Source organism: Schistocerca piceifrons, chromosome 7 (assembly GCF_021461385.2).
Source record: "Schistocerca piceifrons isolate TAMUIC-IGC-003096 chromosome 7, iqSchPice1.1, whole genome shotgun sequence".
NCBI classification, from domain to species: domain Eukaryota; kingdom Metazoa; phylum Arthropoda; class Insecta; order Orthoptera; family Acrididae; genus Schistocerca; species Schistocerca piceifrons.
In genome coordinates this window covers 496729890-496756821 of record NC_060144.1, presented here as the reverse complement: position 1 = coordinate 496756821, position 26932 = coordinate 496729890, and the positions used below count along the sequence as shown (strand labels likewise).

At 44.3% G+C, this 26932-nt stretch overlaps 1 protein-coding gene across 1 annotated transcript in view; it reads right to left on the bottom strand.

The window, feature by feature from the left end:
* LOC124709045 overlaps positions 1-26932 on the bottom strand; it is a 307771-nt gene that overhangs the window by 4817 nt on the left and 276022 nt on the right. The window lies entirely within an intron of this gene.

The window sequence follows — 26932 nt, the reverse complement described above, 5'->3', positions numbered from 1 at the left end:
GAATGTATGTTACAAGTTCTGATGTGGCTTGCGGCAACTACAGACATTGGCGCTCGTCGACTACGATGCAGTAAGTGCAGTAAGATTAAATGGCCAATGACGAAACTCACTCTGCGCTCTTCCGTGTCTGAGTTAGATTCTGATCAGGGATCTCGCTCCAAATTGGAGTACATGTTAACAACTGCTGCTGCAGGGGTAATTTAAGTCTGTGTGGACCGTAGAAAGAAGCCGACTATTACACTACTAAAATTATGTAAATACCTGACGACTAATTGAAACTTTAACTTCCATCTCCCTCAAGTATTTTTTTAAGCATGTGTTGCTGATGTTTCTGCAAGCATTCTGCTGTTGGATAAACAAATAACCGTAATTGCCGCGGACGAAACCAATTTATCCTCGTTATATGTAAACGATGAAATCTGTCATATTTCTTGTTGATGCTGTAATGAGCTACTGGACAACCTAATCAATTAAAGTAGAATTACGCGAGGTTGCGAGGGAAAAAAATAAAACAAAAAATGTGGAATCAATTTCCATCAGTTACGTGATTTACGTCCCGTTACGCCGTCGTGATCATAAGAAAAACAAACTCTCCACCTTTCGTAATTGGTGTCCGGGTTTCGACAGGGAAATTAAAGAGACTAGAGATGACATGATAGACAGGAAATCTAATTCCGCGCTATAAAAACAAAAGAAAAAAATGTCATGGGGCATGGGTGGGCGGGGGAGCGGGGAAGGATGTAGGCAGCCAATGCATGGACAGTACATGACCCACAAGTTGTATGGGCAAACAAAACTGTAGAATAATCGTTTGGGTTCGTGAATAATGAGAAGTAGTACGTCGCCACTACAGCAAGAGAATATGGGAATTATTCACTTACGCCAGAGTTTAGCTGGTTTCTCGAGACACTCGAAGCGTTTGAACCTCTTGTGAACACCTTATCTATTTCTGTTCCGTACACATACACCTCTGTCTCTCTTGCGTCCAAAGTTCTTTATCGCAATTTGTTCAAAAACTGAGGACGACACGCTGTGACGACTCTCATTACTTGTCCCTGGCCATAGCACGTTGATCTCTTTCAGCTTGAGTCTGGCAGTATGTAGCGCTTCTCGACATGTACGCAGTTTTGACATACGTTGCATTTACATTTCAGTCATTTCACTGAGCATAAAGACGCACCTAATATGTCTAGCCAGTTATGTCTCAGGGATACGATACACACTTAGGGTTAGCAGAAACCATTCACTCACAGGAAGCGCAGAGAAAGCATATACGACGTGAGTTTACGCTCTGCAGAAGTGACTGTTTTCTTGCTGAGAGTAACTTGAGAAACTCTTGGCTTGCAATGACTCGTTAGGCAACAACTGCGTGGTACGGTATACTGGCTGAATTACCTTTGTTATTCTACTGAACTTTGGAATATCTGAATAATGAAAATTCCGTCCCGTCTATTAAGCAAACAAGTAATATTTTTGCTGGTCAAACATACTTCAGCACAATTGTGCCACTGACTGTGTTTTCTTTTTCCAGGTCATATTCTCTGGAAGATTATGGCTCTGTGGGATTCCCTTACATTATCATATCGCGTGCCACAGTCATGTGCACGTTCCTCTCTTGCAGAAATAGATACAGAAAGAAAGTACGATGGTTGCCCAGAAAGTAATGCACTGCATTTTTTTTTCTCAACCGAAAACAATGCTACGGCGAAACGTTACGTATGTATTATTTGAAGTCTACTGAGTGAGCGCGCCAAGTTTCCGTCACTTCCGACAGATAGCGTAGCTGCAGGACAGTTTCAAAATGGCGTATGTAGGTGATGTACGTTACAAGCAACGTGCCGTCATTGAATGTCTCATTGCAGAGAAAGAAACTCTGGGGAATGTTCACAAACGTTTGTGCAAAGTCTATGGAGCATCTGCTGTCGACAGAAGACAGTCGCTGAACACGGAGGGTGAGTCGTCAGGAAGCAGTTCGGCGGAGCTCCACGATTTGCAGCGGCCGTCGCACCTGGCATGTGGCAGCGAGCTGAATTTGTCATTCGCCATTAAAGGATGACATTCGTGGAGGACATTTTGAGGACGATGAGGTGATTCACACAGTGAAGCACTGGCTCCGCCACCAGGACAAAGATTGGTACCGACAGGGCATACACGCCCTCGTTTCGCGCTGGAGGGAGGCCATAGAACGGGATGGAGATTACATGGAAAAATAGGGTGTGTAGATAAAACACCATTCTTTCGTGTGTGTAATTCTCATTACGTTCAATAAAGAATTGTTGAAGAAAAAAATGCGATGCATTACTTTCTGAACAACACTCGCAAGCCAACAATTCTAACATAAAATACGATGTTTCTGTGAGAGACTGCCTCTTAAGAGAATCCGCAGTTTGCTTATATAAACAAACACACATAAAAAAGTTTTGCATCACCCAGGTTCCCAAAACTCCTGAAGATAGACGTTGACTGTGGATATTGTATCACACACACAGTCCCTTTGACTGTTCAGATATGTCACTAAACCCACCCAAAGATGTAAACAACCATGCATGAGCAGCGCCTATGAGACGGAGGGGGGTCTGACAGCCGATCTGTTACAGTCATTCCACCAGGAAGGAGGTACACGGCTCGTTTTGTCTATAGTTCAACCATGCCTAGACGGTCAATGCCACGGTTCAATCGCGTCCGCATTGTTAGTTTGTGCCAAGAAGGGCTCTCAACGAGGGAAGTGTCCAGGCGTCTCTGAGGGAACAAAAGCGATGTTGTTCGGACATGGAGGAGATACAGAGAGACAGGAACTGTCGATGACATGCCTCGCTCAGGCCGCCCAAGAGCTACTACTACAGCAGTGGATGATCTCTACCTACGGATTATGGCTGGCAAGAATCCTGACAGCAACGGCACCACGTTGGATAATGCTTTTCGTGCAGCCACAGGATGTCGTGTTACGACTCAAACTGTGCGCATTAGGCTGCATGATGTGCAACTTCACTTCCGACGTTCATTGCAAGGTCCATCTTTGCAACCACGACAACATGCAGCGCGGGACAGATGGTCCCAACAACATGCCGAATGAACGGCTCAGGACTGGCATCACGTTCTCTTCACCAATGAGTGTCGCATATATCTTCAACCAGACAACCGTCGGAGGCGTATTTGGAGGCAACCCGATTAGGCTGAACGCTTTACACACACTGTCCAGCGAGTGCAGCAAGGTGGAGGTTCCCTGCTGTTTTGGGGTGGGATTGTGTGGGACAACGCTCGCCGCTAGTGGTCATGGAAGGCGCCGTAATGGTTGTACGATACGTGAATGCCATCCTCCGACCGATAGTGTAACCATATCGGCAGCATATTTGCGAGGCATTCGTCTTCATGGACTACAATTCGCGCCCACAATCGTGCACATCTTGTGAATGACATCCTTCAGGCTAACGACATCGCTCGACTGGACTGGCCAGCATGTTGTCCCGACATGAACTCTATCGAAACATGCCTGGGATGGATTGAAAAGAACTATTTATGGATGACGTGACACACCAACCACTGTGAGGGATCTACGCCTATTCGCCGTTGAGGAGTGGGACTATCTGGACAAACACGGCCTTGATGAACTTGTGGATAGTATGCCACAACGAATACAGGACGTGCTCCTGGGTATGTACCTGTGTGTACAGTAATATGGACCACCACGTCTAAAGGTCTCGCTGTATGGTGGTACAACATGCAATGTGTGGTTTTCATGAGCAATAAAAAGGGCGGAAATGATGTTTATGTTGATCTCTGTCCCAGTTTTCTGTACAGGTACCGGAACTCTCAGAACCGAGGCGCTGCAAAACTTTTTTTGATGTGTGCAGTATTAAATTGTCACATAAATCACCAATGAAATCCTTACTTTGCTGCGAAACAAAGAAATATTTCAGTTTTTTTCACGCTCCTTACCAGCAGAACTGTTAGCTCCACGTTATCTTTAGGTGGTCCCATATTGCTGTGTCATCGAGAGGGATGAACATCGCCCATGAGAAACGAGAGGCCTGAAGCGTGGGAAGGTGCGCCACTTAGCGCTTTCTTCGTAAGCCCAAGTTCTTGCGACATACCCACAACGCCTTGTGTTGCGACTAAAAAAACTATGTAGAAGTAGCGGTGCCACATAGCTCTTTTAATTATGCTTTCGGTTTACCTTGTAACTTCTTTTAATACGGAAACGTTATTTGTTGTTGTAAGAAGTGGCTGTTAGCTCTTTTTAGATTTTCTCGGCTGTTGGATCAGCGCTAACCAAATAGCAAAACTGGAAATAAAATTCACTGTTATCGTTGCCGCGCAAGGAGAGAGTTGTCCGGCAACTCACATTACAAACATTTAGGACCTGTAGAGGGGAATGAGTACGTAATATTTTGAATAGGAACCCAAGTCCGGAAACGTGCCGTTTACATTCTACTATGGGTACAATTCAGATGTGTAACGCGTCCACACGTACTGAGGGAAAGAAAAAAGTCTGAGAGTTGCTTGTCCTGGTACGCAATAGTGTAGACAAGAGGACGTTACTACGTCAGACGGTCACCTGATGTCACTTAACGCCTGCGCTGATGCGAGACTTGTTCAGTGCCTGTGCGTCTCCGATAGAGCAAACCTGCTTGGGTACACGTTTTCGGACATGCTCGTTGTATATGGCGAACCTCGAAGTAATGGAAGAGCTGCTATAATCCGTTCATGATAAGAATAAACCTGATGTAGACATTACACTATGTATTCTTCCGCGTTTGCTGGAGCCTCATTAGATTTCGGTTTCACGTGGGACTGCAACCAAGCTGTCTCGAGTACTGTCAAGTACAATAATAAGGGTACGTAACGATAATACGGGACAACAGCTTTACCGGCGTATTTAACTTGGACAACACTGGCCTGTCAGCTGGTATAACTAGCCTGCAGTGAAGTGGCCAGCTGCAGTTCACACGTAAAAGGAGTCGAGCAGAGGAGCAATACAGCTTCGAATGTCATTTAATTTTTAAGCGGAATGAAATAACACACTGCAAATCTCCCACAATACGCTCCTTAGACGAATAGACGAAAACCGCAATATGTTATCGTTTTTAGCTAACGCACTATTGTGATTAGAAACAAGAATGATGAAAATTCCTGACTTAACCACAGGGTAATTTTTCTGCATAAGCTGCTTGTAATGTAAGAGAGTATTGAAAGATTTCACAATATAGTTAAATATTGAAGCCACTGAACGCATTACTTACAGTCAGTCGTCTGGTAATCTCTTAGCTCCTTCCTTATCCGAATCCAAGGAATACATTTCAGTTCTGGAAGTGTCACCTGCTACGTTGATAATGAGGCTATCAACAACACAACCCACGAAACCAACCAAGCGCAGCATTTTATCTTATTCTTTTATGGCGAGCCGTTCTACTTCCCGCCAGCGTTCGGCAGTGACGTGTGAAAAAGCTGTGTGCGTTATTTCCACTACGTCTGCCAGCTTAAACAGTCTTGTTACTTGTCGGACCAAATCCCGCAGCTTGGCTCCAGATCTGTTCTGTTGGGTTCATATTGTTCTGGTCCGGTAGAAAATGTAAAAATGCAGCATTTGTATGATGTACTCGATGCTGTGAAAATGATTGTTTTTCATGTTGCTACGATACTTACCTACCAGGGTGGTATAAAACGATGGGCATAGTCCAAATAATGAGGATTTGGTTTTTCATTCTTACCCTAAAAATTAAATTGTTATGTTTTCTTAATTTAAACAACTTATGAACAGTCTTTCATAAAACATCGATAATTAAGAATTTGTATTTGAAATGGAAACAGGAATTTCGGGTCCAATATGTAAGTAGAAAACAAGAAGACGTGCATTATTCACAAAAAAAACGATGATGAGGTTTATAATTACGAGATGTAGGTGAAATAAATCGAACGAGAAAAAAAATATAAGCCGGAAATTTGAAGTAACGCATGAATAATAGAATTTTGTTCACAGTCCAAAGCGCTACCCACTGCGCTATACGTCCAATCTGTGTCTATCACCCGCAGTATACAGAACGCTGGAAAACTTCAGCCGATTATCTCCGTAAATTTATGAAAAAACATTAAGAACAGCCTATTTCTCGGCACTTTTTAACCGCGTTCCACTCGCGTGTTTCATTACGGAACAGAAAGCAGCCTCCGCCATTTTAATACTGCACATTAACAGCACGGCAATCACAGCACAACGTTGCTGAGGCTGTGACTGTACGCGATTTGTGAAATAAAAACTACGTAACTGATGCGTGATTAAGAAAATAGTTGATGGCTGTTAATGCATATGAATATCTTAAGGTTTCATTTAACGTAACTTAGTAATAAGAAAAAATGGTTCAAATGGCTCTGAGCACTATGGGACTTAACATCTGTGGTCATCAGTCCCCTAGAACTTAGAACTACTTAAACCTAACTAACCTAAGGACATCACACACATCCATGCCCGAGGCAGGATTCGAACCTGCGACCGTAGCAGTCGCGCGGTTCCGGACTGCGCGCCTAGAACCGCTAGACCACCGCGGCCGGCTAGTAATAAGATATCTAACACATAAGTAGGAAGTACTTCTAAGAGCGTAACAACACCAGTGTACGTGTGCTACGGCTCCTGACCATTCATCGCGTTTGTGTTTATTTACATCAGGTTTATTCTTATCATGAACGGATTATAGTCGACTGTATCACGAACGTCTTCCGTAACGTAACAAGACGTCGCACAAACTGTTTGCCCAAGTTACCCAGCGGTTCCGAGAAACAGGTACCTTCACCGGGAGGAGGCAGGACTGTGTCGCTTCACGGCAACGCTTCACGCCCGAATTTGAAGGTGGTGTGCTGCATCGCGTTGAAGAGAACTCGTCAACGAGTACCCGAACAATTGCGAGTGTAACGGGTGCTGGTGAAAGTGTCGTTTGGGACGTTCTACGTGAGCAGCAATTATATCCTTACCGTTTACAAAGGGTACACGATATGGATCCAGCCGATTTTGCACAACGCATTGCATACTGCACGTGGTTCCTGCACCGCTGCACCCCTGTTTCCTCGTAGAGTTCTGTTCACCGGTGAATGTAAGTTCACTACGAACTTTGTTCTGAAAACATGAAAGTCATGTCTGGGCAGACGAAAAACGTCGTGCCACGCATGTTCATGGATTTCAGTACTGGTTTGATACTAACGTGTGGGCAGGTATTTTGAACGGTCATGTGACTGGGCCATACCTCCCTCCACCCAAGCTAACTGGTGCTGCATACTTGATCTTACTGCGGAACGTATTGGAACCATTCTTGGAAGCTGTGCCGCTGATGGTCCTTCAGGAAATGTGGTTTCAGCATGATGGTGCACCACCTCACTTTTCATGTGCGGTTCGGAGACATCTCAACAGACGATACGGTGAAAGGTGAATTGGCCGAGGTGGTACAACCACGATCGCCGGATTTAATTCCTGTGGTCTACTACTTGTGGGATCGTATGCAATGTTTAATTTACGAGACTCCTGTAGAGATAGAGGAAGATATGCTGACACGAGTTCTGTCCACTGCTCTGGAGACTGAACAGACACCAGGTGGGATGGGGAGTGTGTACCAGAACACGCTTAGTAGGTACAATGTCTGTTAACAGCGTTGGGGGTCGCTGCATCAAGCCACTATTGTAATGCATCGGTGCTGTTCTGTACGTATTCCTTTTTGTTTTGGAATGACGTAAACATGTTGATGTTTAAGAGTTAATACAAATATTCTTAAGTTATGGATGTTTCGTTACATTTCCTTTCGAGTTGTTATCTAATAACTGTACTGCGTCACGCCAAATTCAGTTCCTCAAGCAGAAGTGGATGAGTTAAACTTCTGAATTGAAACCGTCGTAGAACGGAAACGGTACGTTTCCGAACATTGGTTTCCTATTCAGAATATTATGTGCTCACTCCCCTCTGCAAGTCCTAGATGTTTGGGAAGGGAATTTCCGTACGCCCTGAATAGAACATGTATATAGCAAACACTAACTGTACGGCAGGTATCTCGTGCTAGAAAAGTGTTTCCGAAGCCCAGTGGGGGCCGTTGACGGTAGCGCGGACTAGCGGCGGAGGCGCAAAGCGCAGTGTAAATCGCGGCTCGCCAAATGAGGCGCGGCGCTTCTCGGCGCGCACTCGCCGGGCCGGCTAATGGGCCGCCCTGCAGCTGTTTGCCGTCTAATGGAGCGCCGCTTTGAAGTGCTGCCTGGCTCGGCCGCGGTCGCGCCCACGCGCATGCGCACTCGCCAGCTCAAACACCGCGCCGTCTTCCTGCCCCTGGTCGCTGTTTGTCTTGCGAACCGAGAAGCTTCCGCCACACAACGAGCCGTTTATCGCGCCACCAAACATTTGGAAATCTGATGAGATGCACTTAAGAAGTGAAAGAGTTTCTGGTCGCAACTTTCAAAACAAAGCGCCGTTTATTTGACGAGAACGCCAGCGCCTTCCCACTTGGAATTCCTTCTGTCAGCCATAAGAACCACTGTTACCAGAAAAGTGTCCCTAGTCTGTGGAAGCCACGATCCTACACTAAGTCCGTTCCCCTGGTTAGCAAGGTATTACAGTTCTATGACACAGAGGGACCGCGGTTTAAATACCCGTCTGGCCACCCAGATATAAATTTTCCTTGGTTTACCTAAACCACTTGAGGCAAATACCGAGATGTTTCCTTCGAAAACGGCAGGGTTGGCTTCCCTCCCTTTTTTTCCCTCAGTTCGTGCTTGTACTCCGTTACTAATGACTTTCTCGTTGACGGGAATTAACTTTAGAAAATGTTACATTGCTACGAAACCATCGTCAAATTTACTACACCACATTTTATTCAAATGAATTCATTTATAGATTACGCGTCAGTTAATTATAATTATTAAACTACCAGTGGTATGTTACATACCAAATGAAGTACGAAGTGTCCTGTTTTATATCCTACAGCAATAGTAAATTTTACGAGGATTTAGTAATCTAGGGTTAAACTCTAACATTCGTTCCTTCCTCCCCCCCCCCCCCCCCCAGGCGATGAACTGCGGAAATACCAGCATTCTGATAAGTAAATTAGAATATTATCGTGTCACTGGAATTTATGGAAAACTGTTCAAGTAATATCACTCATAGAGAAATGAAGGGGCGTTCAGAGGGAAGAGAGATCAGTGGCCTTTCGGTTAGGCAGTAAATAAGTAAATACACGTGATTGCCCACAAGGTTCCATCGTTGGACCTACATCTTTTCTTGTGGAAATTAACGACATTTTGTCAGTAACATTACTATATGCTAAGGTGGTTTATTTTACAGACGATAGGAACGTTAGGGTAAATGGCATTTCAGATACACTTTTTGAGAAAGCTGTTAATTTTTTTGAACATTGGTAAAACGTTTCTAGTCAGATCATTGTCATTTTTCAAATTCGCACTATGCAGTTTAGAGCCGGCAATAGAGTTACACCCTGTGGATGCACAAAATGTAAAGACATGAAGTTAGAAGAGGTTGCCAGTGTTAGATTCTTCGGGTTACGACTTGATGATAAATGTAACTGGAAGAAGCATACCGCAGAACTGCAGAAACACCTAATCAAATATTTGTTTGCAATGAAAATGTTGCCAAAAAATGGTTCAAATGGCTCTGAGCACTATGGGACTCAACATCTTAGGTCATAAGTCCCCTAGAACTTAGAATTACTTAAACCTAACTAACCTAAGGACATCACACACACCCATGCCCGAGGCAGGATTCGAACCTGCGACTGTAGCAGCCTCGCGGTTCCGGACTGCAGCGCCAGAACCGCACGGCCACCGCGGCCGGCTTGAAAATGTTGCCACAAATAGTTGATGTAGAAATAAAAGAACCTCAGATAGTTTGCTTACTTCCATTCCATAACATCATACATGTAATGTTTTGGGGTAATTCCCAAATAAAGCTAATTTTTGCCGAGTCTAAAACCATTTAATAAGCATAATTTGGGTTTGACATCTAGGGGATACTGCAATAGCCTGTTAAAAGAACTGAGTGCACTAACTAATGCTCTTCTGTGTGTTTGTTCGTTAACGGTATTTGTGCAAAGTAATGTAGGCATCTTCCATTAGGACCATTCCCACTCTGAAATCAATAGAAATAGAAATAAGAACACTCTAAATTCAAAATTAGTAGTTTAATTTGGTTCAGGTACACACAACAACAACTTGCAGCATCACTTCTACTTACGTACAATTTAAAAGAGCTTTAAAGTACTTATAGCGGACTAACTCAATGTACTTCGTACGCTAGTTCCTTAGCAAAACCAAAGGACGTATATATTATTAATAATATCACATTGAGGAAGTACATGAGTCTGGAACATTGGCAGCACAGCAATGCAAACCATGTAATTAAGCACAATAAATTTTATTTTTGACGGCGCTTAACAACATTAGGCCAGGTATTATCGTTCACATTTTAGTATGTTCACCTTTACTTGTTTGTGGTAAGTTTTGTAATACTTCCAGAACAGTGTGTGCGATTAGTCGTGGTGTATGCTCACGGAAGGCAAGAGTCTTAGGTACGACTTCCGGTCCAGCACGGAGCTTTAATCTGCCAGAGTGTTTCAAACATGGCATTAGCTTGCAAATAAAATATTGCTTTAATCCGCATTCTAACGAACAACTTCCGTTGTAATCTGCAGAAGGAAATTAACGTACCACTTATTATGTAAATGTGTAACATGTACTTCTATTTCTGTGATATGTTCCACATCTTCGAGTATTTCTTCACTATTGCTATACGGAACAATCGGTGTACCTCATCTACTAACATTTTTTCATGCTAATTCGGCGTGCTTCGCGACGCATCTTCCATGGTACCCACTCTGAAGATAATAGCTTCCTCGTTGTAGCGAAGCTCATTTGACAGTAAAGAGAAATGACCGAAGCAATAGTGACTGAAAGTAGGCATCTTTCAGCCGTTTATGACAGCAACAAAAATGATAAAATATTAGTTTGATTCTCATTTAAAATCAATGACATTATCCTCTCCAGCACTGATCAACAATTTCAATAGCTGTAAATAAAAACCAGCAGAGTATAATCAACGACGGAATAGTCTGTGCACGGAGCGAGGCGGCGCAGTGGTTATCACACTGGACTCGCATTCACTTCCACTTCCAGTCACCCTGATTTAAGTATTCAATGGTTTCCCTAAATCGCTCCAGGCAAATTCCGGGATGGTCCCTTCGGGAGGGCACGCCCGATTTCCTTCCCCATCCTTGTAACATTCTGAGCTTTTGCACCGTCTCTAATGACCTCTATGTCGACGGGACGTTAAACACTAATCTCCTCTTCCTCCTCCTGGGGTGGAGGGCTGTACACACCTAGGTCTGTAAGTACGATCGGTTCCGTTGTCATTCAAATGACACAATGGCAATCGGGGATATGCATTTTCTGTAAGAGTTTCTTATTTTATGGTTTAATTAAGGACCGTAGCAAGTAATACAGGCTTTCAGATAATTACCAGTTTGGTGGTCACTAAAGATAATCTTAGTAGGCCCCGTCATGCGCACGTTTGAGGCAAGAGCGAGAACGCCAATGTCTGCCGCCTACAAGGTAGAGGTCCCTTTGGACGCGGCTGTTGCGCACGTACCTCGCCACGGGGAGCTGCAGGCGCTGTCCAGATACCCTCAATGAAATTCCTTCCATCATACGCGATGTTTTCTGAAAACCTGAAATTGTGTCAGTAATAATGTACTGCATCGGTACGTTTCTTCACCGCTCGACATACTTCAGAAATTTATTATAATTTTCACGTTCTGTGGGAGTTTAAGCGTTGGATGTTTGTGAGCTATTGGTGCTCTTTTTTTTCCTGCAGTGGTCTTTCTATGTTCTCAAGATGTTGTACCTTCTTCATCACCCAGAAGTTCGTACACACGCACAACACATAATTCATAGAGCTGTTTAACATCAAGCTAATTTCGAGGAAGGACGACGGCATTTGAATCACAGAGCGAAACGGCACACTGACATTCGTGAACAGAGGATTTCATATACCGATTCAGCCATTCTCACTGACGTCTTCCGTGGTTTTTAACCCTTCAGGTAAGTGCTTCAGCAATCACACCTAGAGACGTGGCACAATGGTGAGGCAATGTAATCGCATTCAGGAGGACGGTGGTTCAATTCCCCATCGAGCCACCCAGATTTGGGTTTCTTGTAGTTTCCCTAAATCGCACGAGGCAAATCCAGGGATGGTTACCTCCTATCCTCCTACAATTCGAGCTTGTGCTCAGTCTCAAATTACCTAGTCGTGGACGGGCCGTTAAACCCTAATCTGCCGTTTCTCCCATTTCATCCACTGAAACTAACTTGAAAGTATCTTTGTGGGTTTGCATTTCTGAACATTGTCAAAATGAATCAGCAGTAACTGCGTACTGACTCGTTCCACGACCATGGAAAATTTGCTCCTTAATTTGGTCCTACGGAACTAGACATGCAAAAGAAAATAAATAGGCGCAGTCAGGACGGCATCGTTGAAAGCGTGGCTCAAAATCTGAGTCGTAAGAATGTCCCAAACTTCATTCTCTCAGACCATAAAGCAAGACGAAAAAAACACTAGTCTAGATTTAAAATTTATCGCCAGAATTACTTCCAGATAGTCATTTTGTTATCCAATACAAACCTTCCACATTATCTGTGCAAATACGTGGGGGAGTTGGAAAATAAGTTTCCCCTGTCGACTGTGGTCAGAGTTGTGTGTGAAGCCGCGCGGGATCAGCCGAGCGGTCTTGGGGCTGCAGTCATGGACTGTGCGGCTGGTCCCTTCGGAGGTTCGAGTCCTCCCTCGGGAATGGGTGTGTGTGTTTGTCCTTACGATAATTTAGGTTAAGTAGTGTGTAAGCTTAGGGACTGATGACCTTAGCAGTTAAGTCCCACAAGACTTCACTCACATTTGAACATTTTTTGTGTGTGAAAGGAAAAAAGAGAATGAGATATCAAAGATAAGACATATCTTTATTTTTTCTACATAATTTCCAAGTACATGGAGGCATTTGTCATACCGCTTTATAAGCTTCAAAAAGCCTTCCAGGACAAAATCAGGGCGTTGCATAGGGAAGAAGCTTTGGACGGCTTGTTTGACGTCAGCATTGTTGCCAAAGCACCTTCCGCTGAGAGTTTTCTTCAAAGCAGGAAACAGACGGAAGTGACCTGGTGCGAGATCCGGATTGTAAGGCGGATGTTGTAGGCGCTCCCAACCAAGAGCTGAAATACGGTTTTGCGTTGCCGTCGCCGTGTGTGGTCTCGCATTGTCATCCAACAGCAGAACGCCAGATCTGAGAAGGACAAGCCACTTTTTCCAAACCACCTCTTTCAATGTCGACAGAGTGGCACAGCACCACGCAGCATTGATGGTTGCATCCACCAGAAAGTCCAGCAGCAAAACTCCTTTGGCGTCCCAGAAAACGGTGAGTAGCACTTTACCTGCAGACGGAGTGCTTTTGAACTTCTTACGGACAGGTGATGACGGATATTTCCACTCCATGGATGCGGCCTTCGATTCGGGCGTGTAATGGTGGCCCCACGTTTCATCCCTCGTCACAATCCGAAGCAGAAGGCCATTGCCAGATTCACGGTAACGCAAGGGCTGTTCCAGGCTGCGTTGTTCCATGTGTGTCGTGGTCAGCTGGCGGGGCACCCATCGTGCTGACACCTTCCCGTAGCGAAGAATGTCGTGGATGATCTTGTGAGCTCGTTTATGTCCGATTCCAAGTTCTGCCGCTACTCCAACGATGGTGATACGCCGGTTCACTTTAATCATATCATCCACCTTCCTGACATTTGCATCTGTAGTGGCCGTGCGCGTCCGTCCAGGTGTCGGTATGTCCTGCACTTGCTGACGTCCATCACTGAATTGCTCGCACCATCTCCGCACCATTTGCCTCGACATCACACCTGACCCACACACCTCAACAAGGCGGTTACTAATTTCTGCGCCTGATACTCCACGTGCCCATTCATAGCGGATAACAGCTCTCACTTTCGCCTTTGACCACGACTCCAAAACACACCTTCTCTCCATAGCTCCGGGAAAAGACTGAGCGGCTGGCCTCCGCTTTGCGCAGGCACTGCGACAACGCCATCTGCTTGATCGCGGTCGACCTCTACCCAATGGTTTATCGGTGTCTTGCAAGTGCGCGTTCAACTGCCGTGTAGTCTTTCGCCCATATCACAGAACTCTGCCCACAGTCGACAGGGGAAACTTAGTTTCCAAGGCCCCCTCGTATATGAGAGACTACCTGAGAATACTTATTGTCCAGTAACGAAGCAAAAAAAAAAAAATAAATTAGTAGGAGACTAGCTGAACAAGACTTGGTAGCTGCAGTCGCGTATCGATGAGAAACAAGTTTTCACTGTGTCATCGGAAGATTCAAGCAGGCATAGTTACGGTAAGTGTATATACACTGGAAGACCGGTTCGACGTAGGCGCTTGTCTACACGCTTGTGTCACAGCTGTTGTTGAGCCGGGCGCTGTCACGGAACTTGCTGCCATCCTTGACGAGATTCCTCCGTCTACTGTGGTCTTCGGCGAGCTCCTCCCATTTGTCACAATCAGTATTAAAATCGTTCACTTCACGTTTGACGCAATCTTTAATGCGCAGTACAGGTTTTCCAAGGGGTCTTTTCGCAAGTGCCAAGTGTGGTCGCTTGGAAACACCTAGAACCGACATGTAAAGTACCTATCACTCCAAATGAAGTATTGCACTGGCTTACACTTGTGAAATAGAATGAAACTTTTTCACACATCCTCTATAATGAGACAGGTAGCTAGCTAGAGTTCTTCTCACCAGTACCTCTTCGGTTTTCACTTGACCCCGTAGGAAAATATACATTGTCATCGAATCAACTACGATTGTATATTACTATTCATGCTGATTCCATCGACGTCGACAGAGGAACATAAATTCTTAACAGAAACGTAGATGACAAACGTACCTCATCTACATCTACACCCATACTCTGCAAGCCTCCTGACGGTGTGCGGCGGAGGCTACTTTGAGTACATCTATCGGTTTTCCCTTCTATTCCATTCTAGTATTGTTCGTGGAAAGAAAGATTGTCGGTATGCCTCTGTGTGGGCTCTAATCTCTCTGATTTTATCCTCATGGTCTCTTCGCGAGATATATGTAGGAGGGAGCAATATACTGCTTCACTGCTCGGTGAAGGCATGTTTCGAAACTTCAACAAAAGCCCGTACCGAGCTACTGAACGTCTCCCCTGCAGAGTCTTCCACTGGAGTTTTTCTATCATCTCCGTAACGCTTTCGTGATTACTAAATGATCCTGTAACGAAGCGCGCTGCTCTCCGTTGGATCTTCTCTATCTCTTCTATCAACCTTATCTGGTACGGATCCCACAGTGCTGAGCAGTATTCAAGCAGTGGGCGAACAAGTGTACTGTAACCTACTTCCTTAGGGTTCTTTCAATGAATCTGTCTGGCATTTGCTTTACCGACGATTAATTTTATATGGTCATTCCATTTTAAATCACTCCTAATGCCTACGCCCAGATAATTTATGGAATTAACTGCTTCCAGTTGCTGACCTGCTATATTGTAGATAAATGATAAAGGATCTTTCTTTCTATGTATTCGCAGCACATTACACATGTCTACATTGAGATTCAATTGCCATTCCCTGCACCACGCGTCAATTCGTTGCAGATCCTCCTGCATTTCAGTACAATTTTCCATTGTTACAACCTCTCGATATACTACAGCATCATCCGAAAATAGCCTCATTGAATTTCCGAATGTTATCCACAAGCTCATTTATGTATACTGTGAATAGCAACGGCCCTACGACACTCCCCTGCGGCACACCTGAAATTACTCTTACTTCGGATTTCTTCCAAACACTCATACCGCCTGAAATGTTCATTTCTGACCTTCGGTTCCTCGTTCTGAAAACACCAGTTGTAGATCTACTTCGTGACTGATTTTGAACTTAAGGCTTTTCGAAGACCGCGTAGAATCCGACAAAGGTGGGCAGCAAACGGGCCGCCCTTTTCAAAGGTACCATTCGGGCATTCGCCAGTCATTGGAAACGCCGACGAATTGTTAGGTAATGGCCAGTTTCATAGTCCGCTGCCGGTGGAACAGCATGCCGTGCCACCGCGTGTTAAGTGGCCACTTAGCAGAGCAGGTCGTTACGGCCGGTCATCCCTGTGACTCAGCGCTGAGGCGGAAGTTGCCGCGGGTCCTCTGTAGAGGAATGTCGGTCGCGCAGAGGAGGCGGTTCGGCTCTCGCCGACACAGGGATTCGCAAGTCAGCTAAGTAGAGGGCGCGCTGCCGCCCGTCTTTTCGCACAGTCTCTCGGCGCGGTGGCTGATGGGAGCAGCGGCATCGATAGAAATCGAACGGCGATGACCGGTATGGGTTTACGAGGGGTGTTCAGTAAGAAACGTGACACTTTTTGTCTGAAAGCAGGTTGGTTTTATTCAGGGTTCCAATTCACCATATTATTCCCCACTCTTCTGACTACAAAATCCTGTTTTTCAACATAATCTCCGTTCAGTGCGACGGCCTTACGTCACCCTACTGGGAGGGCCTGTATCCTCGCTACTGGTCGACGTCGAATTCAACGTCTTGCTGCGTGAATAATCTCCTAAAGATCCACGTACTGTTTCCCGCGGAATGCGTCCTTTATCCTTCTCTAAAAGTGTCCACATATCCCAACATTGCAGGAGTCGCGGCTGGGTGCAGCCGGTCGGCAAGCGGAAGATCGGACAGGTTTGCACAACCTTATTCCCGTTGATGTCTGATGCCTCGCCCAACGACTCAACCTTACTTTTGTTCACTGCCAGGCCTCCGTAGCCATTCTACAAGCACCTATGAATATCTGCGATTCTCTGATTTTCCGCCAAAAGAAACTCAGTGACAGCTCTCTTCTTGGAACGCACCACCGTTACAGACTCCATTTTGAAGAACATGTATAGCGCCACCACCTGTCGGAACTTTAGCCGGGCGCGGTGGTCTAGCGGTTCAGGCGCTCAGTCCGAACCCGCGGGACTGCTACGGTCGCAGGTTCGAATCCTGCCTCGGGCATGGATGTGTGTGGTGTCCTTAGGATAGTTAGGTTTAAGTAGTTCTAGGTTCTAGGGGACTGATGACCACAGATGTTAAGTCTCATTGTGCTCAGAGCCATTTGAACCATTTTTTTTTGTCGGAACTTTATGAAAATATACGGGCTGAAGCAGGAATATCCACGACGTGGCACACTAAATTACGCACTTTTTTTCAATCGAAACTCGCCGCAGAAAAAAAGGTGTTACATTACTTGAACGCCCCCCTCGCGCCCCCCCCCCCCCCGTTTTTTTGATTGCAGTCAGAACTGACGAGCAGACTGTACAATTTTTCATGATGACCTCTATTCGTTTTCAAGGTGAACCTTCTTTGTGGGTCTGCAGCAGGTAAAGTTCAAATGGCTCTGAGCACTATGGGACTTACCATCTGAGGTAATCAGTCACCTAGAACTTAGAACTTAATTAACCTAAGGACATCACAGACATCCGTGCCCAAGGTAGGATTCGAACCTGCGACCGTAGCAGTCGCGCAGAGCAGGTAAAGTATTTTTCTGGAAATGATAGTTTCGCAGCCACGTTCCAGTGTATTTATATTTGTTTCTTTGATACTAGTTTCGGGGTCGCAGCCTCTTTCTTCAAGCGCTCCTGTACAAAAATAATACGTAAAGGTTGAGCCTCCGTATCACGATACAAATTCTGGTAAATTACATTGGAACTCCCCTACCTTATTCTGCATGATCGCATGAATCATGCAGTACTGACAGATCTTCGTATGTATTTCAGTGTTTGGCAGTATTCTTAATGCAGTGTACGCCAGGATTGTACGCATTGTGGGAACCACGCCGTATTTTAAACGATGTCATCTTATACTTGAATTTAATTGTGAATATTTTACAGTTGCACCAAACAGATGTCCATGGGATAAGCTCTGCCTTGAACAACAAATGTTGATGCTATGTTTATTTAGAATGTATGGTTTACATTCACTAGCTTTCCTGGCAGTTTCATCAACTTCAGCTGGACGCTGTGGCCGAGCGGTTCTAGCGTTTCAGTCTGGAACCGCGCGACCGCTACGGTCGAAGGTTGAATCCTGCCTCGGGCGTGGATGTGTGTGATGTCCTTAAGTTAGTTAGGTTTAAGCAGTTCTAAGTTCTAGATGTTCAGATGTTAAGTCCCATAGTGCTCAGAGCCATTTGAACCATTAACTTCAGGTGCATCATAAATGTTTTGTTCCTATTTAGAAATGTTCGTGTTTGCTTAGCACATTATGTAGGTGTTTGTAACTTAAACTACATGTTATACTTTGTAGGGATTAATATTGTATTTCACATTAATGGTAGTATAATGCTGTTATTATACAATGTATCAGACTTTGTAACTTTACGCTGAGACTCAATCTTTATGTACTGTTTTTACACAGGAGCGCTTGAGCGTGGTTCTGCGACCCCAAAACTAGCATCAAATAAATAAATATAAGAAAACACTACAGTGTAGCTGAGGGAAAGTATTTAGGGCGACTACGTCTAAGAAATCAATAGTGACGTGCTGATCAGAAAGAATATTACATAAGCGCTCCAAGATCAAAAAATGGTTCAAATGGCTCTGAGCACTATGGGACTTAACATCTGAGGTCATCAGTCCCCTAGAACTTAGAACTACTTAAACCTAACTAACCTAAGGACATCACACACATCAATGCCCGAGGCAGGATTCGAACCTGCGACCGTAGCAGTTGTGCGGTTCCACACTGAAGCGCCTAGAACCGCTCGGCCACACCGGCCGGCACTCAAAGATCCAACTGGGAATGTGAGAAAGGCAGTAAATTCGTTAGTTACTTCCGTCAAATGCGAACAGAGAGAAGAGGAATAAGCTGTTATATTTCCTTTTAATTAAAAGGACCATTACAATAAATTTCTTTGAAAATAAATAAATACTGGTACGTATCTATCACGTTGATTAACGTAAAATTAAAAATATATGAAAGACATACGCATGCACATGCCTTACGTTCAAGGCAAGTGCAGTTAAATCACGTATGTATGATAATTATTTTAGAAGCTTCTGGTTTAGTAATACAGTAAATAAAACTTTTTTTTGTGCGACTGCGCTGTCTCATCTCCAGTAAACAACATAGAAGATTTTATCGAGTAGCGTGTGTGACAAGTTGTATGTATATTTTACATTTCATTTTCATGCATCCAAATAAACAATAGGAAAGTTGTGAAGGAAATTATAGAATAGGGAAATTTGAATTATATCAACTTACTTGGGACTGGTTTGAGATTAGAAATAGGTTTTCCACTGCCTGTGAAAAAATGATCTTCAATTTCTTTTTATAGTGTCACGATCGATTTCGGGTTCCCAGCCCCATCCTCAGATGCACCTGGTGTATATTCATAGTATCTATATGAAACAGATAGTAAATTATTTGCGTTGTAAATAGTTTTATTCGTTCAATCAAGACCGGTTTCTGGCGATTATGAGCCAATCTCCAGGTGAAAAGTAACGATAAGGCACGTGGCAGCCGCATGCTGGTCACCATATTGCGGGCAGCTGACAGCCCCACACGAGGCCGAGGTACGATATACTCTTTAGTATATGATTCGATAATTCTCAGTTGCGGAAGTCCTGTTAACCAAATTTTATGCAATCTGTATGAGGTATTACCGTAAAGCATTAGCGTGAACTGCAAAACCTATGTGCACAACATCCGGGAAGTGATTCTTCAGTGGTCGGCATTGAATCTGCTGTCGACAACTGAAGGGTCAGTTAGATAAAAATAAATTTGACAAGGCAGAAAAAGAACGACGCGGGGCTCTATAGGTTGGAATAAACACTATGAGTAAGGGCGGGGGGGGGGGGGGGGAGGGAGGGAGGGAGGGAGGGAGGGAGGGAGGGAGGGAGGGAGGGAGGGAGGGAGAGAGAAACAGGGTTGACAACTATAGTGAATAACTGGAGCATGGTAAGGCTCAACGCAACGCAGAACTAAATGAATGTGCAGTGACAAGTCCCACGTATCGAGTCGCCTCGTGCTGAAGGTGATCAATTCCCTGACTGGTGACAAGAAATAAATTTGCCATTGAGGAGACGTGTGGAGTCCATACCTTGTAATTAGAAGTGTACAGCCATTACGCATTCTGCGACAACTTGAGACGACGGGCGACGCTTGCGAAGCAGCGCAGCGTGCGACGTGGCATGCAAAGCGCCGCGCGAGCGACGGAAACGGCAGCGGACACTTTGCCAACAATGTGGGTCCCGGACGGCGGAAGACAAGTTGCCGGAGCTGGTACACATATTAATTCCGCGTTCCGCGAGACGGGTCGCTGGCGGCAGGAAAGCCGTTAATCAGTGCGGCTGACGGCGGTCAAGGATAGGCGGGAAAAATTCGGGCCCGTTCCAAATCGCTAAGGGGCCCCGCTGCTGTACAGGAAGAAAGTGCTGCTGCGATCTTCAGTCCAAAGGACGCTTTGGTGTGGCTCTCCACGACAGTCTATCCTGTGTAAGTCTCTTCATCTCTGAATAACAACTGCAACCTGCATCCATCGGAACGCGCTTACTGCATTCATCCCTTGCTCTCCTTCTACTCTTTTAAACCCCCCCCCCCTCTCACATCCACCCTCCGTTACGAAATTATTGATTCCTTGATGCCTCAGGAAGTGCACTATCAATCCGCCCCTAAAATTTTCTGTTTGTAGCATAAATTTCTTTTCTCCCCAGTTCGATTCACCATCTCTTCATTCTCCTCATTAGTTATTCTATATAGCCATTTACTCTTAGGCATTCTTCCGTAGGACCAAATTTCAAAATCTTCATTTTTGTTATTGTCTATATTGTTTATCGTTTCGCTTCCGTACAAGGACACATTCCCGACAAATACCTTCAGAAAAGACTTCTTAACACACAAATTTATATTCAGTGTTAAAATATAACATGTTTCTCAGAAATACTTTTCTTGCCATTTCCAGTTTGTATTTCCTATCCTTTGTATTTCAACCGTCGACAGTTGTTCTGATACCCAAAATTGCAAATAGTGTATACTACTTTAAGAGTCTCATTTCTTGTCATCTCTCAGGCTTTCTCTGGCAGACAACACTGTGTTTAATGCGGCTAACATGTCGACAAATAAGATGACTAGAACTAAGTTGACACAACAGCATTCCGCTTATATCGATTAAGAAACTTACCTGTCAGCCCCTGTGTCAATATATGGCAATATATGGCCTTCAACGTGGATGCGCTACAGTTTAGAAGTGTTCTTCCATTTACTCTCCATTTGGCAGCTGCCTCTCTACAACTCAATATGTTCGTTCCTCCTTAAGTACCCGACATATTTAGTTGTTTTTATTATATATCAGTGATACTGTAGTTAAAAAGTAAGTACAACATACCCGGTGATTCAGCTGCCCTTACCGCGCGACCGCTATGGTCGCAGGTTCGAATCCTGCCTCGGGCATGGATGTGTGTAATGTCCTGAGGTTAGTTAGGTTTAAGTAGTTCTAAGTTCTAGGGGACTGATGACCTCAAATGTTAAGTCCCATAGTGCTCAGAGCCATTTGAACCATTTTCAGCTGCCCTTACCAATGTCACTTTACGCATTGTTATTTCTGTTCATCAAAAACACACATGAAAACTTCATATTAGCTCGCTCGCTATGCACAAACTACTCGTATTAGTATTACAGAAAAAAATTAACAGGAACCTTTTATAAGAAATGAAATGCAGTTAAATTTTGTACTGGGATACATTTTCACAAGAGGCCGCAGTTTTCGAGCTATTCAAGAAAACGTACAAAAATTACCCTCAGATCCACCCCCATTTCCACACTCACCTCACCCCCCCCCCCCCTCCTCTTGGTCAGGATTTCTAGTATGTTGTTTATAGCACTACTACCTACCACCGTACAAATATATGTGACTGCACGAATTATTTCCCACATTCGATCTTTTTGGTCTTCACTGACTGGCCTTATTACGCGACCGCCTTACTCGAGAATTTATAAATTGTAAAACTGGCGTTTGTGTAACTTTCACCTAACAATTTTACGACTTTTAACAGCATAAAATAAAGAATTACATGGTTGTATTTGTCAGGCCTTCTGATTACAAAACTGGTGTGCTTGTAAAGTTATGTTTGGATCGAATTGTCAAAGTAATTAGTTTCAGCATAAAATTAAAAAAAAATTATTAAATCGACACCCTAGCTGCAAACAGGCGTTCATATACAACATTGGGGACATGTTGAAGTGTGTGTGCCCCGACCGGGTCTCGAACCGGGTATCTCCTGCTTACATGGTTGAAGCTCTATCCATCTGACCCACCGAGGGCACAGAGGATAGTGCGCCTGCAGGGACTTATCCCTTGCACGCTCCCTGTGAGACCCACATTCCCGGCCATTGACCTTCTTGTGCGAACGCTCACGCTATGCCCCAACTCGTACGGGACTTGGTAGATTAATCTGCCACGTGTAATGAATGTGATGGGCAAACATCTATTAGGCGCACTACGAATGCAGTGGTGTGGACATGTTGGGAATGTCGGTGTCACGGGGAGTGTGCAAGGGATAAGTCCCTGCAGGCGCATTATCCTCTGTGCCCTCAATGGCTCAGATGGATAGAGCGTCTGCCATGTAAGCAGGAGATCCCGGGTTCGAGACCCGGTCGTGGCACACATTTTTGAACATGTCACCAACGATGTATATCAACGCCTGTTTGCAGCTAGGGTGTCGATTTAATTATCATTTCACTCTAGAGAAGCTGCACGGTCATCAGTGGTATCTGTTCTTTCGGGAACAGGTACTATCTTGATATATAGTTTACAAAAATAGTGTTTCTTTCATTATCCACACGGCACGTTCAAATTAATAGTGTTACCGAAATAGCCGACTATATTGGTGGTGTAACAGCCCAATCAATGGAGACCAAAAAAAGGTCAGATGTCGGGAATAGTTCGTATAATCGGAAAGTTTTGTAAAGTGAAAGAGGCGAATGCCATGAACAACATATTAGAAATCCTTATTGTGGAGGGATGAGTGTGGGGCTAGAGGTGTGCTGAGGTTCACTTTTTTACGCGTTTCTAGAGTAACTGGAAATCCGTGACCCACAGCGAAAACGTATCCCAGTGCAAAATTTAACTATATTAAATTTCCTACAAAAGGTCCACATCATTTTTACTGTAGGACTAATACTCGTAGCCGGCCGGAGTGGCCGAGCGGTTCTAGGCGCTACAGTCTGGAACCGCGCGACCGCTGCGGTCGCAGGTTCGAATCCTACCTCGGGCATGGATGTGTGTGATGTCCTTAGGTTAGTTAGGTTTAAGTAGTTCTAAGTCTAGGGGACTGATGACCTCAGAAGTTAAGTCCCATAGTGCTCAGAGCCATTTGAACTAATACTCGTAGTTCGCACGTAACGAGCAAGGGAATTTCAAAATCTTGCGCGTGGTTTTTGAAGACCGTATATGACACTAAATGTTGTTAAAACCACACTAATAGGGGCAGCTGAATCAACTGTATGACATCAGTTTGAGTATCGGCTTATAGTCTTTGCGTCGAGCGTAAACGTCTGCGTACTTTCTTGCAAGCTGCAACGTGTATCCACAAATAGGTAGAGCGATTCGTAATGAATCAGGATGCGATGGCGTGTAGAAAGAATTAGTAACTCGCTGCAGAGCCGAGTGAAGTATTGCACGCAAATGTGAGGATTACACGTGGAATATCTTCTTTAACAAGCACGAGTGTAGAGTAAACTTACAAGCTAATGATGTATTCTATTTCTTGTGGAAGCAGGTAACGAGTGGAGTTTGTGTCCAGTTAGATGGGGACTTAATCGAAACCTTTACATTTCAAACGCATTTGGAACCGGTTATCGGTAATTAAACTGACGGTGTTCCGAGTGCTGCATTGCGAGCTGTATACATTGTAGGATGCTGAAACATCGTAAGTACGTTCGTTAATCGGTGCGTTCGCGGAGTATGCCGAAAAAAAAGTTCCACTTTCTCCCACTAAGTGAGGAAGTGTTGGCCGTAAGTAGTCAGAATGTGGTGTGGGTGCAGGGAAAGAGGGGGGGGGGACGATTAAACACATGATAACAGTGATTATGGCACGTATATTAGAATACGGTCACAACTTACCAGATGCATTCAGTATGTTTTCCCGAGCCCGCCCTGTTAGCCGTGCGGTCTAACGCACTGCTTTCCGGGGGGGAAGGCGTGCCGGTCCCCGGCATAAATCCGCCTGGCGGATTTGCGTCGATGTCCCGTGTGCCGGCCAGTCTGTGGATGGTTTTTAAGGCGGTTTTCCATCTGCCTCGGCGAATGCGGGCTGGTTCCCCTTATTCTGCCTCAGTTACACTATGTCGGCGATTGCTGCGCAAACACTTACTCCACATACGCGTACACCATAATTACTCTACCACACAAACATTGGGGTTACACTCGTCTGGTGTGAGGCGTTCCCGGGTGGGTTCACTGGGGGCCGAACCGCAGAATAACCCTGAGTTCGGTGTGGGGCGGCCGTGGGGTGAGTGGACTTCTGTAACCTGTTGTGAGGCTGTGTACCACTGCGGGCTACGGCAGGGACGAAGCCTCTCCGTCGTTTCTAGGTCCCCAGTTCCATACGATACAATACAATCGTCTCCTGACTCAGCAACATGCTGCATCCGTGACACGGCATGGTCGGCAGTTGCTCGCAGCACTCAGAGCGATATGTTGTCGTATGCTAGCTATCCTTCAGACAAGAAAGAGTCAGTACACATCCCTGATAGTAACGATGTTTCAGATATCCTCACAACCAGAAGTCACATGGGTTTAGGTTGGGACATCTGGAAGGCCATGCATCTTGAAATTGCTGAGAGGTGATGCGGTTGTTACTGAAGGTTCCTGGAAACAAATCATTCCTGCGGTAAGCGACATGCGGTGTCGCCCCATCTTGCATGAAAATAGTGGTGTGGGCGCAGTTGCGTTGTTGCAAAGCTGGAATCGCATGTTGCACAAGGAGGTCCTTGTAACGTACAGATACCATTGTACACCTAAAAGGCCTGCGAGGGGGGGGGGGGGGGGGGGCAAGAAGTTGGGTTCACAGATTTACTTCAAACTTTGTACACTTTTAATAGGACATCAAAACAACATAATGTGAAGGAAGTACGGTGCACTACTCTGGCAATTCCGAGAACATCGCAAGAGAAGCTTTATGTGGCTTATCTGTTTATGAGTATGCGCTGGACGTTAGAGTTGATGGTGGTCACGTGATTAGCGTTCGAGCTTCGTAAGACGGACGTGTGTGAGCTGACGGTTCAGATTTAATTATTAATCAATTTTCTCATCACTGGTCATTTTTTTAATTTATATGACATTTGAGAGAGTAAAAAAAAAAGCCACTTGCATTTGCATGAAGTTTGAATTTATGTTTTACATTTCTTTATGACAGATAACACCCTGCAACGTGTGATGTCGAGAGTACGTCCACGAGTGATTCTACATAACTCTTGTATTCTGGCACACAGTGACTTACTATATTACTGATTATGAATAACGTCATTTGTATCATTGTTTATCGAGGTTTGACTTGGGCTTTACAATCCTGTCCCTCGTCCTTGAAAATTTAATAACCAATAGTATACAGTGAAATAACGTGTGGAATTCACTACAACTTCATGAAAATGCACGTTGGTTATTCCTTTACATTACCTCTCAAATGTCATATAAATTAAATAATGTGACCAGTGATGAAAAAAAATATTAATAAATAAGTCTTGGCGCGATTCGAACCGTCACCTCGTCCAAGACCCTTTGCAGCCTCCGAGGGCTAATCACATGACTACAACGACTTTTTATAAGCGGCACCATTGCACAGGTACATCTTTTACAAAATCAACGCATAAAACTTCTCTCACAAGGTGTACAGAGTTTGAAGTAAATCGGTGATCCCAGTGTCCCCTTGTCAGATGAGTTCTTCAGGATGTGCTCTAATACAGTGTGGAACGTGTAACGGGACATGCTCCTCTAACATTACTTTTCCTCGACAGTTGTTTTCGATACCAGTATTATTTTTCGAATTTTGGACAGGTCAATATAATCTCAGCTGCTTTTCTCAAAACTTTCATATAATTTTATACACAGTAGGCAACATTGCACTTCAAGCTAAAATTTATTAAAAAGCATTACTTTATTTAGGATGTTATCGATAAATACTAGTTGTGAATGTACAGTCAAAACTATTTTTGTTAGAAACGCTTGAAATTACACTTACAATTTGTATTATTTATTACGGAAACCTGTACTGTTTGCTATGTTTACTTCTGGATTCGTTTATGAAATAATAATCGAACTTAAATAAAACTCATTTGTCAAGAAACATTGTAAAGCCTTTGGGATATTGTTATTACCGTAGAGTGAGGTAATAGTAAGCATGCCTCTGATGTGATCGGACGTATTTTTGTATTTTGGGCGAGCAATGTAATTTCGGCTTCGTTAACGTGAAAATTTAAAATACTAAAATGTGACAAAATATATGATCGGACGTACTTTTGTACTTTGGGCGAACAATGTAATTTCGGCTTCGTTAACGTGAAAATTCAAAATACTAAAATGTGACAAAATATATTAACGTAACAACAAAAATGTTGCAACAACAATGTTCAAATATTTGTAGATAAATTCAACCATGAGGACCTGAAATGTCAGAATTTCAGCTTCAAGAATCAGGCCCATAGACAAAAAGAATTAGTCAGCTCCACACGAAAAGCTATGTAAAGAAGAAAGTTTATTGTAACCCTCGCTCCTCTCAAATTTTTCGTAAAATACTTTGCTGTTTGTTGAAAACAGCTGGAATGGGGAAGGAGCGGCGAGATTACAAACGCCACACTACAAGTCCGGTCTAGGTCGAATTA